Source organism: Canis aureus, chromosome 4 (assembly GCF_053574225.1).
Source record: "Canis aureus isolate CA01 chromosome 4, VMU_Caureus_v.1.0, whole genome shotgun sequence".
In the NCBI taxonomy this organism is placed as follows: Eukaryota; Metazoa; Chordata; class Mammalia; order Carnivora; family Canidae; genus Canis; species Canis aureus.
In genome coordinates, this window is record NC_135614.1 from 37436380 (window position 1) to 37456483 (window position 20104).

The window sequence follows — 20104 nt, forward strand, 5'->3', positions numbered from 1 at the left end:
TTCCTTTGCATAGTGAGGGTCACTCTGACTGGTTGGATTGCAATCCTTCCTTTGCATATGAGCCAACCAATAGGAAACCGTTCTGCCTTACAACGTTATGTAAACCCCCGACCACCTTGTCTTGGCGCGACTTCCCCGACTCATTCTCTTTCCCCCGTGAGTCGTGGAACCTTGCCCGAGGGTGCCTGCAATAAAATCTGTTCTTGGACCCTGGCTTGCCTTGGCGGTCTCATTTCCATCTAGTTACTAAAAAACTTAACAATTTATTCATGAGAGACACATACACACACACAAACAGAGAGAGAGTGAGAGAGAGAGAGGCAGAGACACAGGCTCCATGTAGGGAGCCCGACACGGGCCTCGATTCTGGGTCTCCAGGATCACGCCCTGGGCCGAAGGCAGGCGCTCAACCGCTGAGCCACCCAGGGATCCCCCTCAATAAGTATCTATTGAGCAACAATAATGTGTTAGGCACTGGACTGGGTGCAGAGGACAGAGTGAATGAGTGGGGAGAGAAAAACAATAAACAAGTAAACACTTGACTGGAAATAGAAAAACTTCCAGCACTGCCTTGGCAGGCAAGTGAGTCACCTTGGAAGCAGAGCTGCCAGCCCGAAGCAAGCCTTCAGATGACCCCAGCTCTAGCTGAAGTCTTGACTGCAAGCTCTTAAGAGACCTTGAGCCAAACGAACCCAGCACCCCCTTCACACACAGACACACACACACACACACACACACACACACACACTTGGATTAGTGATCCACAGAAACTGTGTGAGATAATGAATGTTTGTTGTTTTAAGCCACTAAGGTGGGGTGATTTGTTGTACAGCCACAGATAACTACTACAGAAGAGATTGGGTGAGAGGCAGAACTTGCCTATCTAAACACAGAGGTTGGGTAAAGCCTCCTAGAGAAGGGCGATATTTAGGCTGAGATGGATAAAATGGAGTCAGTCCTGAGGAGAAGGTGGCCACCATGGTAGCAGGATGAAGAACAGCTTTCGGGAACAGGGGCGCCAAGTGAAGGTCCTGAGCTGTACACAGTGGGGAGGGGCAGTGTGGCCGGAGCTTATTTCCACGGGGAAGTGGGAAAGATGAAGTCACAGAGGCTGTCTTAGACAAATCAGGCAGGGTCTTTTGTAAAGAGTTTAAGTTATATTCTTAATGCACTGGGGATCCTTTAATGAGTCTTTAGCAGAAGACTAATGTGATCTGCTCTGTTGGTTTTTTTAAAGATTTATTTATTTATTCATGAGAGACACAGAGAGAGGCAGAGACACAGGCAGAGGGAGAAGCAGGCTCTTCACAGGGAGCCCAATGCAGACTTGATCCCAGAACCCAGGGATCATGACCTGAGCTGAAGGCAGCCACCCAACTGCTGAGCCACCCAGGTGTCCCTGATCTGCTGTTTTAAAAACTTCAGTGGGGCTGTAGTATGGGGAAGAAATGCTGATGCTTGGCCTGCTATATCTACTCTTCAGTTATTCAGGAGCTCAAATAAGAATGATTAGGAATGGTTTGAAAGCATTAGGAATGAGGAAAAGATCTAATTACTGTCATGATTACTTAGGTCAGTTGTGGCCTCTGGGCTGCTGCAGGAGAGAGAGCAACAGAGATCTCTGCTGATTTCTGCAGGACCGCAGGGCCTTTGCCTTTCTTTCCTTTTCTTTAATTAGACTCCACACTCACTGTGGGGCTTGAACTCCTGACCCTGCGATCACCAGTCACTGCTCAGTGAGCTAGCCAGGCACCGCCTCATGGCCTCCTTTGAAGCAGTCTCTGAACTCCACTGAACCCAGTTCCAAATGTAGGAGAGTTATCTACTTGCTAAAACTAAAATGTTGACGTAGAACAAGAACAAATTTTACAGTACAAATGTTTACTTTTTGGTATGGGTATGTTTTTTCAAAATAGAAACTTAATGTTGAATCATGTAGATAATGCTCCCTGTGGAAAAATGCTCATTTGTTATGCAGGTAATGTGAATTGCAGAATAATCAATAAATGCAAATGTGCAAAAGAGAAAGAAAACCAAAAATTAAGGGTCACCTCAATTACTCCAAGATAAAACACTGTTTTCATGTTGGTAATTATCCTTCTAGTATTCCCAAGCCTATATGTAATATATACTGGTCACAACTAAGATATTTTAGTTTTTTCCCTTCTCCACTATACAAGTCATTAATACTGATTTTAGATTGTTTGGAAGATACAGAAAATATAAGGAAGAAAATAAATAGTACCAGGAATGCTACCTCTATTTCTTTCTATGAGTCTAAAGGCAGCTGGCAATCCATTCAAATCTGCAGCTGTCACTCTGTGCTGCCATTTTACAAATATTCGTTTCCTTAATTTCAGCCTCCCTTCTTAGCTCATTAGAAAAGGAAAATAAAAGTTGATGACTGTTCATTACATAGAGGATTTTGGCACCATTTTTATTTTATTTTGTTTTTTTAAAGATTTTATTTATTCATGAGAGACACACACACACAGAGAGAGAGAGAGAGAGAGAGAGAGGCAGAACATGGAGAAGCAGGCCCCATGTAGGAAGCCCCATGTGGGACTCAATCCCGGGACTCCGGGGTCACGCTCTGAGCCAAAGGCAGATGCTCAACCACTGAGCCACCCAGGTGTCCCTTTGGCATCATTTTTAGACCTCCTATTGAGATAAAGAAGTTGGGGTGGGTAGAAAAAAGAGTTTTTTTCTTGCCACCAATTCTAAACAACTCCACTCTGTGACGTTATAGGGACAGTCCTTGAAGAGTTGGATACTCTTTTAGTAATTCACACAATAACCATGCTCAAACCGAATTCTCAACCTCAAAACAAAACCTGTCTGGAGAAGTATATTAAACCCTGGTTGTTCTGGTTGTCTAAGTTTCTCTCAATATATTTCTAATGACCCAATACAAAGTTTGAAATAAAAATTCTTCCCCTTCTGGACATCAGTCACTCTCATTTTCATATGATTTCCCTGGATATCCCTGCAAAGTCTCTTGTTGCTAATTAGGCTATCACCCAGAATCAAAGTGCTGTGGGCCCAGAGAAACTTAAATCTCAGTGATAATCTTGCATATTGTATTGAACAACTAAAAGCCATTTGCTTAATGGAAAGTATTACAATGCATGATGCCATTCCAATCAAGATTTAATTCATTTGAAGGTAGGCTTTCAAGAGCATAAACCTGTATTTTGCTTATAAAAGAAGCCAGTCCACAATTAAATTTCATGGGAATTTTAAATCATCCATCCATAGCCAACCCTGATATAGTTTTACCCCTCTGATACCACAGTTACCTTTTTGGATTCATTGTAAACATTTTCAGCCAACAAACTCTAACAGAGAGATAATCCTGATGTACCTGAATTCTGGAAAGCCATGGTGAAAGCCAGGAATTGGAAATGCATTGTAAAAAGACAACCTGAGATGATTCGGGGGGGGGGGGGGGGATGAGGGAAGGGGGTGCAAATACAGGAATTAGGGTTTCATTTACACCTTTGATTATAAATTAGATATTTTGTCTAGATTAAAGCTATTAATGGGCATGAGTGGAAAAAAATGTTTGAATGTGTTATGGTTTGAATTTCTCACATCTAACTATGAACCAAAACTAGAAATAAAAGTAATATGGGGCATACAGAAGAACCCCAAGAGAACCAGGACTGTCTGGTTAAAGTTTATATCTGATTTCATAGTAAAGAGGAAGTTAGGACATACAGTAGAAATCACAATATATTATTGTAGTTTTGGTGCTATATTTTGTTTTTGTTTTTTCAGTAAGCTCTATGCCCAACATGGGAATTGAACTCATGACTTTGAGATCAAGAGTTGTATGCATTACCAAATGAGCCACCAGGTGGTCTGTGGTGCTATATTAAGTTTATATGAATTTTCTGTGGTTCTCACTGCAAAATATGGATTCAGGGATCCTCAGTAGTCTGTCATATTCATAAATTCCCATGCTAATGAACCCCTTCAAGTACTGTTAAACGTAAGATGTCTGAATTGAGTTGGGCAATGTCAGACCATTTACATATTTACAGTCAAGATTCTGTAAATGGTCCTTCATTTCAGAATTCTGTCTTAATAAGGCCTATTTTTTTTTAAAGACTTACTTATTTATTCATGAGAGACAGAGAGAACAAGGCAGAAACACAGGCAGAGGGAGAAGCAGGCTCCCTGCAGGGAGCCCAATGTGGGACTTGATCCCGGAACTCCAGGATCACACCCTGATCCAAAGACAAATGCTCAACTGCTGAGCCACCAGGTGTCCCAATAAGGCCTATTTCTATAATGAAACAAACATTTTATTCCCCTAAAATTTCTGTTAAGTAGACTTTCTTTGAAAGGAATACTTTGATAAACTGCAAAGAGAGGAAGCATAAGATGCTAAGGATGTATTTAGTAACAAAAGATGGTTTCTAAACTACAACATAGGATATTAGGAGAGGAATTCACATCCTTCCTGTGAAGGAGAAGGACATAGGGAAGAGTAGGCAAGGGCACTGCTGAGGAAAAAGGTGTAGCACATAGAGAGAAAAGCCTCAGATCTGGGATGAGGAGGGTCTCCAGAGGATATAAGTATCCAATATGAACTCTTAAACTCATTGCTTAAGAAGGTAGAGGTGGAGGGAGATGGTTTACATGTCTCTCCATATCATCATCCCTTACAAAACCCATGTTGTTCACCAATTCAGGTTTTTTTTGAAAAAAAAAAAAAATTTTTATTTTAGAGGGAGAGAGAGAGTGAGAAGGAGGGAGAGAGAGAGAGAATCTGAAGCGGACTCTGCACTGAGCAGAGCCTGATGCAGGGCTTGATCCCAAGACCTTGAGATCACGACCTGAGCTGAAACCAAGAGTTGGATGCTTACCCCACAGCCACCCAGATGCCCTTAAGATTTTTTTTTTAAGGGGCACCTGGGTGGCTCAATGGTTGAGCGTCTGCCTTCGGTTTAGGACGTGATTCTGGAGTCCCTGGATTGAGTCCCACATCAGGCTCCCTGAGGGGAGCCTGCTTCTCTCTCTGCCTCTCTCTCTGTGTGTCTCATAAATAAGTAAAATCTTTAAAAAAAAAAAAAAAAAAAAAAGAGTTGCATGTTCCGTTGACTGAGCAAGCCAGGCACCACATTAACATTTTATTTTTAAGTAATCTCTATACCCAACGTGGGGCTTGAACCCACAATCCTGAGATCAAGAGTCCCACACTCTACTGACTGAACCAGCCAGGTGCCCTGCTCACCAATTCATTTGTTTGTTTGTTTGTTTGTTTTTTCACCAATTCATTTGTGACCATGGACTCTTAGTTCTCTGAGTTCCAATTCTGGATTGCAATGAGGACAAAATTAGAAAAGACACAGACAGATTTGAAACTGAAGAACAAAGGGGCAGTTGACATTTGGGTTACTATAACACTGCTACTACTAACCTTTATTGTATTTTAGCATGAAACATATTACACTGACATCTGTAAACACAGAATACAATCTATCAAAGTGATTCTCAGTAGAAGTAAGGTTGACACATAATTCATAATCTGCTAATCCTTTTCTGCCTGAGTCATTGGCAATGTTTATTTTCTCTTGAGCTTATGCGAATGCCACTCTTCTAAGCAGGCAGTGCCTCCCTACCCTCCCCACCCTACCCCCCTCCAATCCCCAGAGAAACAAATGGCAAAATAAGTGATAGCTAGGGGAGGGCTGGAAAGGATCAGGCTTAAAAGCAGGGTTGGCCATCTAAGGATTAGGTGAGATGATATAGGCAAGACCCCGCCCCCACCCTAGGAATATCCAGCATATAATAAACACTTAACAAATGTGACCAATTAGGAGCAGTAACAGGACACATTAGTCCTTCTGCCTGCTCCTGTCTCTAGAGACAGGTTTTGCCCTCATCCGTGCCACAAGGATAATTACCCCGAAGACCCAAGAGATGCAGGACTGGGGAAGAGATTACTCTTCTGACCTTGAAGAATCTACTGACAAGGTAAGGTGAGGGTCCACCTCTCTCACTACTAACTCTTCTCTCTACCTTTAAGTGGAGCTGAGGAAAGCCTGCACTATTCCTGGCAATTAGACCTAGGCCTCTGCGTTCCAAATGCATTTTTGATAGATGCCTCTAACTGCATCACAGTGGCAGATGCAATGCTCTCAGCATTTAATGCTAATCTTCCCTGTCATCTAGGCATAAATAACTACACAACCATGTCAGGAGACCCCACTATAAATCGACCAGGGGTTTTAATTACTCTCCAGTAACAATGTTTTATACAAAAATCAGTGACATGAAAACCTAACCAACAAATGTATGTGTCTATGTGTGTGTGTGTGAGAGAAAGAGAGAGAGAGATGGCCCAGGCTCTCCTCAGAACAGAACAGCCTGGGTATCTTCTGGGTATCTTCACTGTACTATGAAGGAATAAGGTCAGAAACCCCGTAGCCAGTTCAGGGTGCAAGAGACCACAGTGCACCCTGTCTGTCTGATCAGAAGAAGGGATGATTTGGCGATGGCATGCCTGAAGTATCCCTCCTTCCTCTGGGGTCACAGAAATGACGGCCACAGAAGGCCATGCTGCAGAGTCTGACAACCTGCATTGAAATCTCAGCCTGCTGTATCCTTCGTGTTGCGCCGTAGGCAACCCTTCTCATCCTCAAATTCCTCATCTTTAAATGGGGATCATAACCATACATGTAGCATAAGGTTACTGTGAGGACTAAGCAAGATAATCTAGTCAAGCACTTAACATGATACATGGTATACAGTAAATGCTCAATGAATATTATTAGCAACACCAAGAGAAATGAAGAAGGAACCCCCTGTCCCCATGTTGCAGAGCACCGAATGTTATGAGGGTCCAGGTGTCCTTTCCACCACCCCCTGCCAAAGCTGCTGGTTGAGTGAATCCAAAAAAGAGCATCTTATCTCCCATAAGCGCCTTAAGAATAAACATAATGAACAAATACTTCAAACACTTAAAAACTTATATAGATATACGTATGCATGTATGAACACAACTGCTATAGATGCTCACAAATCCAGAAACACACCCCAGTAAGTGCATTCTATATATAACTTGTATAAATCTAGGGACTCACATAATCCAGGTTCAGAGGGTTATCCCTTCCAAAGAAACAACAACCAAAAGTAATTAAAAATAAATTAGACCTTTTATTTAGGTTCCTTAGATTTCATCAAAGGTAGAATCATAAATAATCCACTGATCTACTTCTTAGTGTCCCTTTGCTTTCCTCTTGAGCTCCATGCCATGATTCACCTGCACTGGAACTTCTCTCTTCAATACCCCCAGAGCTCTGCACATTCACAGCCTCATGGCTTCACAGTCTCTAAGCCCACCCACCCTTATCCGCTGTCTTCATCACACAGACCAGCTATACCTCTCTCAGCAAGCTATTTAGGAGCCCGCAGGAGAGGTAAACAGAGTTGAAACCTGATTCTCCTTAGTGATTGTGGCCAAGGGGGCAGCTCTGCAGACTTGGGTAAATGGTATTTGCCTCTGGGCATGCAGAATACAAGAATCCTTCACCATACTTTTCTTCTTCATTCTTAATTCATGACTTTATTCGAAAATGCAAAGATAGAAAACCATACTGTCCCAAATTAGGAGTGTATGTTTCCCACCTCTCCTTTGCCTTGTCTTTAAAAAAGAAAAAGGACATTATGATGTGAATAATAACTCTACTATCAGAGCCCCACTGAGAAATGACTGGAAGGATGGAAAAGAAACTGCAAGGAATGAAAGAGCGCTCCCAAGCAGCTGCTCTATGTTCATAAAACACTTCAGACATAAGTGGCTTTGTATGATGTGGAGGAGACTCCTCTCCACCTCCCCTACACAAAGGAAGGACAGAGAAATGTGGAGAAAGTGGTCATTGTTGGGTGTGTACATATGGGGCCACTGCCTTCTAGTGTGTGCTTTAAAATTTGCAAAATTCCCTTATCCTGGCAAACCAGAGATCTTACTCCAAAGACAGTAGACAACAGAATAAAATATGAACCCCTTGTTGAACTATCCAACTATTTTAAGATTTCATTTTTAAGGAATCTCTACACCCAGCTTGGGGCTTGAACTCACAACCCCTAGATCAAACGCTGTATGCTCCACCAAATGAGCCAGTCAGGCACCCCTTCCAAAAGAATCATTGAAAAAATTACTAAGAGAGTAAGATCTTATAGCTTCCCACCACTTCAATATCTGTTCATGTCCACACTCTTATCAGACCCTAAAACTGGATTTATTATTTTAGTCCAACAGGTTGCCAGAGGGTAGAAGAGATATTAAAAGTATTTAACAACTGGCGTGGCACAGCCACCAGCATCTAGAACATATGTCTGCCAGATGCCAACTGGCAGCAGTGCCAGGCCCCAGCGGGGCAGCACCCACCCCTTAGGGGCTGAATCATGGGGAGGCTGTGGGTTCCTGGGAGATGGCACCAGATAGGATAGAGAGAGAGAGAATATATATATAAAATATATTATATAATATTATGTTCATTGATTATTATATATAGTATTATATATTAACATATAATATAATTGTATTAATATTATATATAATATATAATGATATATATATACATACACACTTACTGGGGTATGTGTCTGAATTTGTGAGATCTATAGCAGTTGTGTTCATACATACATACATCTATATCTATATTTTTTTATGAGCACTATGTCTGAGAAAGGATTTTTTTTAAAGATTTTTATTTATTTCTCAGAGAGAGTGAGAGAGCACAAGCAGGGGGAGTGGCAGAAAGAGGCAGAGGTAGAAGCAGAGTCCCTGCCAGAAGCCTGATGTGGGATTCGATCCCATCCATCGAATGTAGAAAGGAATGTAGATGACATAAGAACAACAACCCAGCACCACAAGCAGAACAGAGAAGAGTGACCCAGAGCCTAGTAGCAAAGATCCTTTTTTTTTTTTTAATTTTTATTTATTTATGATAGTCACACACAGAGAGAGAGAGAGAGAGAGAGAGAGAGAGGCAGAGACATAAGCAGAGGGAGAAGCAGGCTCCATGCACCGGGAGCCCGACGTGGGATTCGATCCCGGGTCTCCAGGATCGCGCCCTGGGCCAAAGGCAGGCGCCAAACCGCTGCGCCACCCAGGGATCCCGTAGCAAAGATCCTAAGGAACAGACACAAGGGTCCCTCCTTTCCCACCAACAGCTATTCCTTCTCTTGCCAGTGGAGAGAGAAATCCCCTAGTCAGGGCAGGGGCACAGTGGGGTGTCAGGAAAGCCACTCTCTAGTCCTGGTTCTACTACTTCTATGTGACAGACATTAAGAGGATTTTTTTTTTTTTTTTTAATCTGGGCCTCCACATCTCACACATTTTTTAAATGGAGAGGTTAGATAAAGGTAGGAATTATTACCCATTTGGATCATCTGGTAATTCCAAATGAATTCTACATATAAGGTTACTCAGCATAATTTCTTTTCTTTTTTTTTTAAGATTTTAATTTATTTATTCATGAGACACACAGAGAGGCAGAGACACAGGCAGAGGGAAAAGTAGGCTCCCTGCAAGGAGCCCAATGCAAGACTCCATCCTTAGGACCCCAGGATCATGACCTGAGCTAAAGGCCAATGCTTAACCACTGAGCCACCCAGGTGCCCCTCAACATAATTTTTTTTTTAATTTTTTTTTAAATTTATTTATGATAGGCACACAGTGAGAGAGAGAGAGGCAGAGACACAGGCAGAGGGAGAAGCAGGCTCCATGCACCGGGAGCCCGATGTGGGATTCGATCCCGGGTCTCCAGGATCGCGCCCTGGGCCAAAGGCAGGCGCCAAACCGCTGCGCCACCCAGGGTCCCCCTCAACATAATTTTTAACAACAACATCTTTGAGACAGCTCCAAGCTCATAAAAGTGCTTAGTATCTCAAAATCTTGAAATCTTCTTGAGAGATGTCCTTTCTTCAAGATGTTTTTGTTTCCAAATTCCACCCCAAACTTATCCACTTATAAGTTACTCTCAAGGCTTATTTCTGATAATTAGATGAGGAAAACAGCAATAACAACCATGAGTATTTATTGAGCACCTACTTGCATGATAGTATTAAGCACTGTCTATGCACTACCTCAATTTCCAGGACAATCATATGAAGAAGGTATTATTATTCCTATTTTATGACAACATAGATGCCAACAGAAGTTAAATGGCTTGCCCAATGTCAGACATACAAGCACAGTGTATGTGGGTGAAGTCCATACCCACAGTGCTAGGGAACCTCATCCATGCCAAAGTTCCTACCAGTTAATGGAAATATGGGGTAAAACAGGAACAACTGTTAATTCTTCCATGTAATTAAATTTCTTTTCCATTTATTTATTTATTTATTTATTTATTTATTTATTTAGAGATACCTACCTAACTTTGTGCCAAAAAAGTCCTTTCTTTTATGGAATGATTATGGTATTAGGTAGTAGGTAAAGTGACTTTTAATTTTTGGCGGCATAAAATGTTGGCAGGTCTCAATTTTTTGAAATGTTACTTGTCCATGGATTTGCAATATCTGGGAGCCATTGTTCTCTAGTAGAATGAACATGTGTAATGCAGGCCTCTGTTCATTCCCAAAGATTAAAAGTTTCAAAAGGATCGTATGCCTGCCTTTTGTGCATCTTATTGATGATAATTTGTTGGTAAGAAGAGTCAGATTAATCCCTTCACAATCTGAATAAACTGAGGGGAGAAAGATGAGGATCCCTCTGGCCACCCTAGAAGTTGGTCAGTCTTTTCATTTGTGACAAAGACATGGAGGAAGCAGAGCTAAACTAAGAGCAGAGGGGGAGGGGCGCCTGGGTGGCTCAGGAGGTTAAGCATCTGCCATCAGCGCAGTTCATGATCTAGGTGTCCTGGGATACATACCTGTGTCAGGCTCCCTGCTCAGTGGGGAGTCTGCTCTGCTTGTCCCTTTCCCTCTACCCCTCTATCCCCCTCATGCTCTCTCTCTCTCTCTCTCAAATAAGTAAAATCTTAAAAAAATAAAAAAAAAAGCAGAAGAGGAAAAGTAAGAATAAGCTCAGATTCTGCTAAATAAGAACAGAGAAACTTTCCAGAAAGAAACCACTAACTTAAACCGCTGATCCTGTATTTGCAGATTTTACGCAAATAATAGTAATAATAGCAACGCTTCAATCCTTGGAGAGCATCTTCATTTTCATAAATAAAGACCTTTGTCACATTTAAAATTCTTCCTATAAGGAGTATTGTAATTTCTTTCCTTTTTTTTTTTTTAAGATTTTATTTATTTATTCATGAGAGACACAGAGAGAGAGAGAGAGAGGCAGAGACATAGGCAGAGGGAGAAGCAGGCTCCATGCAGGGAGCCCAATGTGGGACTTGATCCCAGGACCCCAGGGTCCCGACCTGGGCTGAACGCAAACGCTCAACCACTGAGCCACCCAGGCGTCCCTTTTTTTTTTTATTTTAATTTTTTATATTGAAGTTCAATTTGCCAACATATAGAGATTATTTAAAAAAAAAAAAAAAAACAAAACTAGCTAATGTCTTACCAGGGCAAATAAAAGGTAACATTTGAGGTTATCTTTTCTGCTGGAAAAAAAAATTATTTTGCATCTTTACCTGGACAAAAATCATGGATAAGTTACCAATCTTCTGCAAATTAATATGTAAATTTACAGAGTCTAGATCTTAGTCAATAGTGTAGTGGAGGAAAAATAATATTCCCTCTACCCTTCTTCTTTTTCTTTTTTTAGATTGTATTTCTAAGTAATCTCTACCCTCAACATGAAGCTTGAATTCGCAACCCAGAGATCAAGGGTCACAGGCTCCACTGACTGAGCCAGCCAGAGGTCCCTTCCCTCTCCCCTTCTGAGTTCTTAGTAGAGACTCCTGTAATAAACACATTAACAAGAGAAAAAAGAAACAAGTTTAGGGCAGCCCCGGTGGCGCAGTGGTTTAGTGCCGCCTGCAGCCCGGGGTGTGATCCTGGAGACCCAGGATCGAGTCCCACATGGGGCTCCTTGCATGGACCCTGCTTCTCCCTCTGCCTGTGTCTCTGCCTCTCTCTCTTTCTTTCTCTGTGTCTCTCATGAATAAATAAATAAAATCTTAAAAAAAAAAAAAAAGAAACAAGTTTATTAACACGAACACCTCACATATACATGGGGATGCCCAGCGAAAACTGAGTACCTCCCCAAGATGGCTTGGAATTCAGGATTAAATACCATCTTCATAGGGAAAGGGTAGAGGGATATAGGCCTCTCAGGGGAAAGTAAATGATTTTGGGGAAAGATTGGGTCCTTAGAAGAACAGATGGGAGAAATGGCAGTTTGTGATGAAGTCTGTCTGGGTGTGGGACAACTTCTAGCCTTCTTTCCTATAATGGAAGTCAATTTGCCCTAGTTGATATATCTCCTGGAAGAGGATCAATGATAGTTGATTTCCTTTTGGAGGATCTGTCTTGAGGCAGATAAAGGGAGTTCAGAGAAAGACTCTCCCTGCACTTGCTGTTTTTTCAAGTACTTAAAGCTCAAAATAATAAAAATACCAATGCATATTTGGGGGTAACATGTCCTGAACTCAGACGTTCATGTTTTGGGGTGGCATATTCTGCTACCTTTCTTTGTAAACAGTAAGCCAAACACAGCTCCATCTTCTATGGCATTAGATGACTTGTAGGGGCCTGTAATATGACTTTGAAAGGACCATCAGTAATCTTTTTTTTCCATTTTTTATAACATTTTAGGAGTTTTCATGGCCTTTAATTTTATTTATTTTTTATTTTTTTAAGATTTATTTATTTGTTTATGATAGACATAAAGAGAGAGAGAGGCAGACACAGGAGGAGGGAGAAGCGGGCTCCATGCTGGGAGCCCGATGTGGGACTCAATCCAGGGACTCCAGGACCACGCCCTGGGCCAAAGGCAGGCGCTAAACCGCTGAGCCACCCAGTGATACCCTGTCCTTTAATTTTAAAATATCAAGGCAGTGGATCTAAACAAGAGGGAGATATGTTAAGGATAGTGGCAACTGACAAATATAAAAAACTTCAGTATCCCATACTTGGAATGATGAAAGGGGGAGATATCAAAAGCTAGCATGAGACATGAGGAGTTGGTCAAATGTTAACCAAAAAGGTGATTCTTACCTATCTTGCCACTACTTATTTATTAACAAATAAATAAAATATTTTTAAAAATGTATATAAAATAAAGGGATGCCTGGGTGGCTCAGCAGTTGAGCCTCTGCCTTTGGCTCAGGGTGTGATTCTGGGTTGGGGGATGGAATCTGCATGGAGCCTGCTTCTACCTCTGCCTATGTCTCTGCCTCTTTCTGTGTCTCTGTGTGAATAAATAAATAAAATCTTTTAAAAAATCTATATTCCTTATTTACTGATAAATTCCTTATTTATTCACACATATTTTAAAGATTTTTCTTTTTTGTTTTGTGAAAGAGCACATGTGCATGTGCCAGCGGGAGCAGGGGATGGGGAGAAGGAGAAGGAGAAAGAATCTTAAGCAGGCTCCATACCCAGGGTGTAGCCCCACATAGGGCTCAAATATCATGACCCTGAGATAATGACCTGAGCTGAAATCAAGAGCTGAATGCTCAACCAGCTGAGCCACCCAGGCATCTTAAAGATTTTCCTGTATTGACTGAAATATGTAGATTTATAGCAATCTCTAAAATAATAGAACTCTGAACTCTGCATCAAATAAAGTTCAGGAGGATATTCTGACTTTGAGGCTTAACACATTGTCCAGAATGCAAAGGCAACAAAATGGTGATGGAGCTTATAGCAGTTAGAGCTTTATCTGAGAAGCAGATGGCTACACAAGGTCTACGGTAAGGGATTTACTGTAAGGGGTAGAGCTGACGTGAACATGGGAGCTGGTGGAGCAATCTGTGCAGGCTGTTGACTGTATCTCGGGTTGAGCCTGAGATACTCTAAGTCTGTCTAATCAGCATGCCAGAAGGAAAGCTGAGTGCAGAGGAGGCAAAGACAAACCAGCATACACGAGGACAACTTGAAACCCATAAGGACGGAGTGGAACCCAGTTCTGTTGTCTTATTACCATGACCAACCTCAGTGCCGTGGGTGGCCTGCAGGGGAAGTTGGCACCAGTTAGCCTGGAGCTGCACACACACCTGGCCCAGGGCAGGAGAAGCAGGAGGAGGAGACTTGGGGGATCTGGAGCTGCTACCAGCCTGATACACCAGGAGGTGAGCAGCAGATTAATAACATCCAGAGCATAAAAAAATGGGACTTCTTCACTTCGACCTCCTGGATTTTGCACAAAAGGTCTCTCATGGCTGTACAGAATCACACAGGAAAGAGAACTCTACGAAACATCTTTTCGGTTTATCTAAATTGACTCAGTACCAAGCTACAGAGATGGAACTGCCAATACCATGCACACCTAACTCAGAAGGCTATCAGCAAAGCAAGATGAGACACTTCAGGAGTTTAGTAAAAAAAAAAGAGATGCAGTGGGAAAACTGTACTGTGTGTTCTCTGACAGGTTTTCTCTCCAAAGGTTTGTATTTCAGGGAAGAGTGTAATTGTATTAATAGTGATGTTATAGATTCTTAGTGACATGGTTAGCTGATATAAAATATAAGCTATAACTGAAGTTTTACTTTTTAGCTACAACACTGATAAATTTCTGAACAAAATAGCAATTTATCGATAAATTAGTCATACTACTTGTTTTAAGTATTCATTACCAGCTTTATTAAGTTTTACCTATAAAGACATTAATTAATTGATGTCAATTAAGAGTATACTATAAAAGAAGTCATGCACAAAATATAAAGTATTTGAATCAATACAGAAAGTTGATGAAAAGTTGAAGTCATCATTTGTCTCCTCATTTTCCGTCACTTAGAAGATCTTCATCAGTTTTTTTTATGTGCCTCTGACTTGCATTTAATTTAGAGAACTTTCCATTTCTCCTTTTGTAATTTTAAGATGCTATGATCATTATGGTTCTTGCCAAATCTGGGATTGCCATGTCAAAACCTTTGGTTAGGAGGATGTATCCTGGTTGTGGTTAAAGAAAGCTGATCTGAGAGCACCCTCTTCTGGGCATTGTTCAGAATCAAAGAACAAGAAATTCTTGTATAAATTCTTGATAAGCAGTGGGTATACTTATTACCCTTTAGGTTTTCAGAGAATTGAGTCAGTACAAATAAAATACTGGATTTTTTTTTTGAGGGGCTATAGAAGGTCTAGGATATAGGGTTGATAGAAACTTTTCAGAATCTTGAATGGTTATTTCCAAATGATTAAAGCTGAATTTCAGTAAATAAACAAAATAGGTTATATGGAGAGATAAATACTACAGTTGACTTTGTGTTGTTTGTTATTTGAAAAGCCAGCTATCTATGCTTCATGAATTTTCCCTAACATTTCAAATGATGACATTATAAGCACAGTTGCCTCATTTTTATGTAGGTGGAGAGAGTATTGCCTGCATTCTACATCTTGCTGTTCAAGGCCAGGTTATTTTAGAATCAATCAACTTTGGACAATCAACTTTGTCCATTTTAAGATTTAATTTCATGCTTAAAGTCTTTCTGCAAAAGTGATTTACATTTTACCTGTTCTAGAAGTCTAATACGCTACCCACTGTACCACAGAGCCTGCCGTGATTTCCATTTTTGGAGGAGAAAAAAAAAAAGACAGGAGTTGTACAGATAAAATTATCAAATTTAAAAACTGACATAATGATGTGTTTGGGTGTCACAATTGGTTAAGCATCTGACTCTTGGGACACCGGGGTGGCTCAGTGGTTGAGCGTCTGCCTTATGCTCAAGGCGTGATCCTGGAGTGCCTGGATCAAGTCCCACATCAGGCTCTTTGTGTGGAGTCTGCTTCTTCCTCTGTCTGTGTCTCTGCCTCTCTGTGTTTCTCATGAAAAAATAAATAAAATTAAAAAAAAAAAAAAGAAGCATCTGACTCTTGGTTTCAGGTTGGGTCATAATTCAGGGTCATGAGATTGAGCCCCATGTCTGGGTCCACACTCAGCTTGGACACAGTCTTCTCTGCTTGTCCCTCTCCCTCTGCTCCTCTCCTAGCTCTCTCTCACATAAATAAATGAAATCTTAAAAAAAAAAAAAAAAGGACCTAAAAACTGACATAACAATTTTGCTGCTCTGTTTATCCAACAGTCTAAGCAGCTTTTTTTTTTTCTTTAGGCTAGTGATAACATCTGGGCATTGGAAGTTGAATTAAAATTGTGAGAATCTTCTTTATGATCATAATTATTAATATAATTCACTATTAACATTTTTCTCACTGCATCTCTTTTTTTTTTTTTTTTTACTAAACTCCTGAAGTGTCTCATCTTGCTTTGCTGATAGCCTTCTGAGTTAGGTGTGCATGGTATTGGCAGTTCCATCTCTGTAGCTTGGTACTGAGTCAATTTAGATAAACTGAAAAGATGTTTCGTAGAGTTCTCTTTCCTGTGTGATTCTGTACAGCCATGAGAGACCTTTTGTGCAAAATCCAGGAGGTCGAAGTGAAGAAGTCCCATTTTTTTATGCTCTGGATGTTATTAATCTGCTGCTCACCTCCTGGTGTATCAGGCTGGTAGCAGCTCCAGATCCCCCAAGTCTCCTCCTCCTGCTTCTCCTGCCCTGGGCCAGGTGTGTGTGCAGCTCCAGGCTAACTGGTGCCAACTTCCCCTGCAGGCCACCCACAGCACTGAGGTTGGTCATGGTAATAAGACAACAGAACTGGGTTCCACTCCGTCCTTATGGGTTTCAAGTTGTCCTCGTGTATGCTGGTTTGTCTTTGCCTCCTCTGCACTCAGCTTTCCTTCTGGCATGCTGATTAGACAGACTTAGAGTATCTCAGGCTCAACCCGAGATACAGTCAACAGCCTGCACAGATTGCTCCACCAGCTCCCATGTTCACGTCAGCTCTACCCCTTACAGTAAATCCCTTACCGTAGACCTTGTGTAGCCATCTGCTTCTCAGATAAAGCTCTAACTGCTATAAGCTCCATCACCATTTTGTTGCCTTTGCATTCTGGACAATGTGTTAAGCCTCAAAGTCAGAATATCCTCCTGTCTTTGGTAGGAGGGGAACACAGGTATTTGGTGGTAGAAGAAAAAGGAAGGGATGCTTAGAAAGTAAAAGCTTGTATAGCAAGCTCCCAGAAGCTTCTCAATGCTAGAAATGCCTATGCCAGTTATTGATTTATTGCCTCTCATCTCCAAATTCATCCTTTCCTTGTCTTGCTTTGTGATACTGAAACTGGACCTTGCAAACACTTCTTCTTTCTTTTTAAAATATTCATTTATTTATTTTAGAGAAAGAGAGAGATCATGACCAAAGGGGCAGAGGGGAACGGAGAGAGAGAATCCCAAGCAGACTCCACACTGAGTGCAGAGCCCAACTCGGGGCTCAATCCCATGACCCTGAGATTATGATGTAAGCCAAAACCAAGAGCCAGACACTCAACTTACTGAGCCACCCGGCCATCCTTCTCCTTCTTCAATAAGGAATTCTTATCCTGGTTCTTTGGTGCTATTTTTCTTCCCTGCTTGCTCTTATGGTGGATGGAGGCCAGTAGCACAAGACAGCCAGTGTTACTCACTCATGGTATATATAGTGGCACCACTTGGGGGACTCCCCAGTGGGTTTTGGCACCATGACAGTAGGCTGCTTCCCAGTGAATCCTCTGGCACCTTGATGGGCACCTTCCTAGTGATGTTCTCGTTGCAAATGAGTCTTGCAGAAACCCAAATGGGTGGGTAGCAAGTTGGGCCAACACTCCAGAGGACTAGTTTCCTGCTCACCAGCCCTGGCCTGTACCATCCTCTGGAACTTCTCTGCCATCCAATGGTCCCCAGCCACTCCCTTTCAATGGGGTCTGGTGAGGAGAGGGCCCACTTCTAAATTTGTTTCTTCCTCAGCTTTAGAGTGGCTGCTCTTACACGTGCTACTCCTGTATTCATTAAAATTTTCTTTACTCCTTATCAAGTAAGCTCCTTCTACTAGCTAATAATTTTTTATGTTAAATTTTCTCTGTGTGAATTACTGTGTGCTTTCTGTCTCCAAACTGAACACTGATAAAATGTCTTTTGCTCTTAGTAGCTATTTTTTAAAAAATAGAACTTGATTTTATTAGTTCAGGATTTGTTTTAGAAGGAACATAAATTAGGTATAATGTGATTATATGAGTGAAGAGATTGACCAGGAGTACAGTTTAGAGAGGGCACTTGCTTTCTTTGACCACCTATGTGAGGCATTCCTCAAAGTGGGCTCCATGGATCCCTGAGAACAGATCCTGAGTCCACAATTGCTGTGAAGGAAACCACCCTAAGAACAATGGTTAAAATCACAATCATTTATTATTTCTCATGTTCGATAGGAAGACTCCAAAGTCACAAGATAAATGGTGAAGATATAGGGAAGGGTAAAAAATCGGGGTGCAACAATGCACTCTACCACAGGGCCCAAGGGCATTACCTAGGGTCTGTGCCTTTAAGTAATATTTTGAAATTTTCAAACTTTTTTTGTTTTTCAGAGAGAGAGGTTGAACTCAAGAGTACATGTAGGGGTGGAGAAGGAGCAGAGGGGCAGAGGGAGAGAATCTCAAGAAGACTCTCCCTGAGCACAGAGCCCATCTCGTGGCTCAATGAGGTCCTCGATCTCACCACCCTGAGATCATGTGCCTGGAAATCAGGACTTGGATGCTTAACCAACTGAGCCAGCCAGGAACCCCATTGTTTTGAAATGTTTAATTCAGTGAGAAAATAAACACACTGTGATAATGAAGTCACAGGACTTCAGTGCCTGCATCTGCAGACTGCAGATATATATAAGAGAAGTCGTCAAAATGTTTATTCTAGCATTCAAATTTCAGTTTCAAAAAGCAAGGAAGGTTTATTGCCCTTTCCCACAGTGGTTGTATAGCAATCTCAATTTATAAACTATCTGTGTGTCACCCAAAATGGACCAGCCCATCAGCCACACCTACTACATTCTCCAGCTCTGACTTCAAAGGCTTCGAAGACAAGAGCTCTTCACCAAACGGTCACCCCAGTAGTGATTCATTCCAAGGTCCAAGGGAAGGTTAAAATAAACATAATGAAATGCTAAGTTGCTTCACCATTTTCAACACAAAATGTATATTTTAAAGGCAATAGAGGTTTAGTGAGTACACAGGAAAGGAAAGACTGCTCCAAGGCAATGGTCAGCAGGAAGGGAGTTGTCTGCAGAAAATACTTTTTAAAGTACAAGCAGATACAATAATCAAACTTTCAATGAAATATTTTCCTCTTTGTACCTTAAATGACTCAAATCCAAATTAGAGAACAGAAAGGATTGTAACCTATCAATTCGTAATGTCTGGTACTATATAGGAACTCTAGTCATGGAGAAGCTGATGTAGTTACTCTAGTAATTCAATCCATACAAGTTACAGACTTCATTGAAACGCCTTTTAGGAGTCCACACTGCTCCTAATGATGAGAGTGAAGCCACTGGTCACAAGTGTTCAGAGCACTTAACATTACTGGCAATGCTATAAATGGTACAGTGTTTAGCTTCATAAGAAAGACAATACCCAGTATGTCCCCTGGAGCTCAGAATTAAAATCTGTTTTGGAATGCACACAGGCCAAAAGATATATAGAAAGTACTCACCGTGTTGGCCAGCTCCAAATAGCTTCCTCCTACACAGCTGCCAAAATGCCGTGACTGAGCAGTTTGTGGAGGGCAGCAGCCTGCTGATGCAAACAGTGTCTGCTGTACTCGAGAAGCTTCTGCAAGCCCCACTGAGTCTGCAAGTCTGGGCTCTGGAGGTCCCTGGCACCTGAGTCGTACTCCCAGCTTTCCCTGGCTGCTGAGAGGGCACCTATGTCCAGGAGAGGTAGGGGAAATAAAAAGACATTTCCTTCATTAGCCTGTGGGTGGCCAATAGGCAATGATTTGGAACCCCCCAAGCCTTCCACGTGCCAGCATGTCAGAAACATGTGGCATGCAGACTGCATGCTAAGCACTTTCTCTTTCAAACGGACACAGGGGGAGCTTGGAGATAAAAGCAGTTTTAGGCAAATCATTCAGAAATAATTATCCAATGACTATATGCCCCCCCCAAA

The 20104-nt window shown here is 41.6% G+C and overlaps 1 long non-coding RNA gene across 1 annotated transcript in view; it reads right to left on the reverse strand.

The window, feature by feature from the left end:
* The window catches only part of LOC144312534 (uncharacterized), a 181740-nt gene that overhangs the window by 15122 nt on the left and 146514 nt on the right, over nt 1-20104 (reverse strand). The window contains exon 6 of the long non-coding RNA XR_013378037.1: nt 19650-19860. This is a non-coding gene — a long non-coding RNA (uncharacterized LOC144312534). The remainder of the gene's footprint in view (nt 1-19649; nt 19861-20104) is intronic.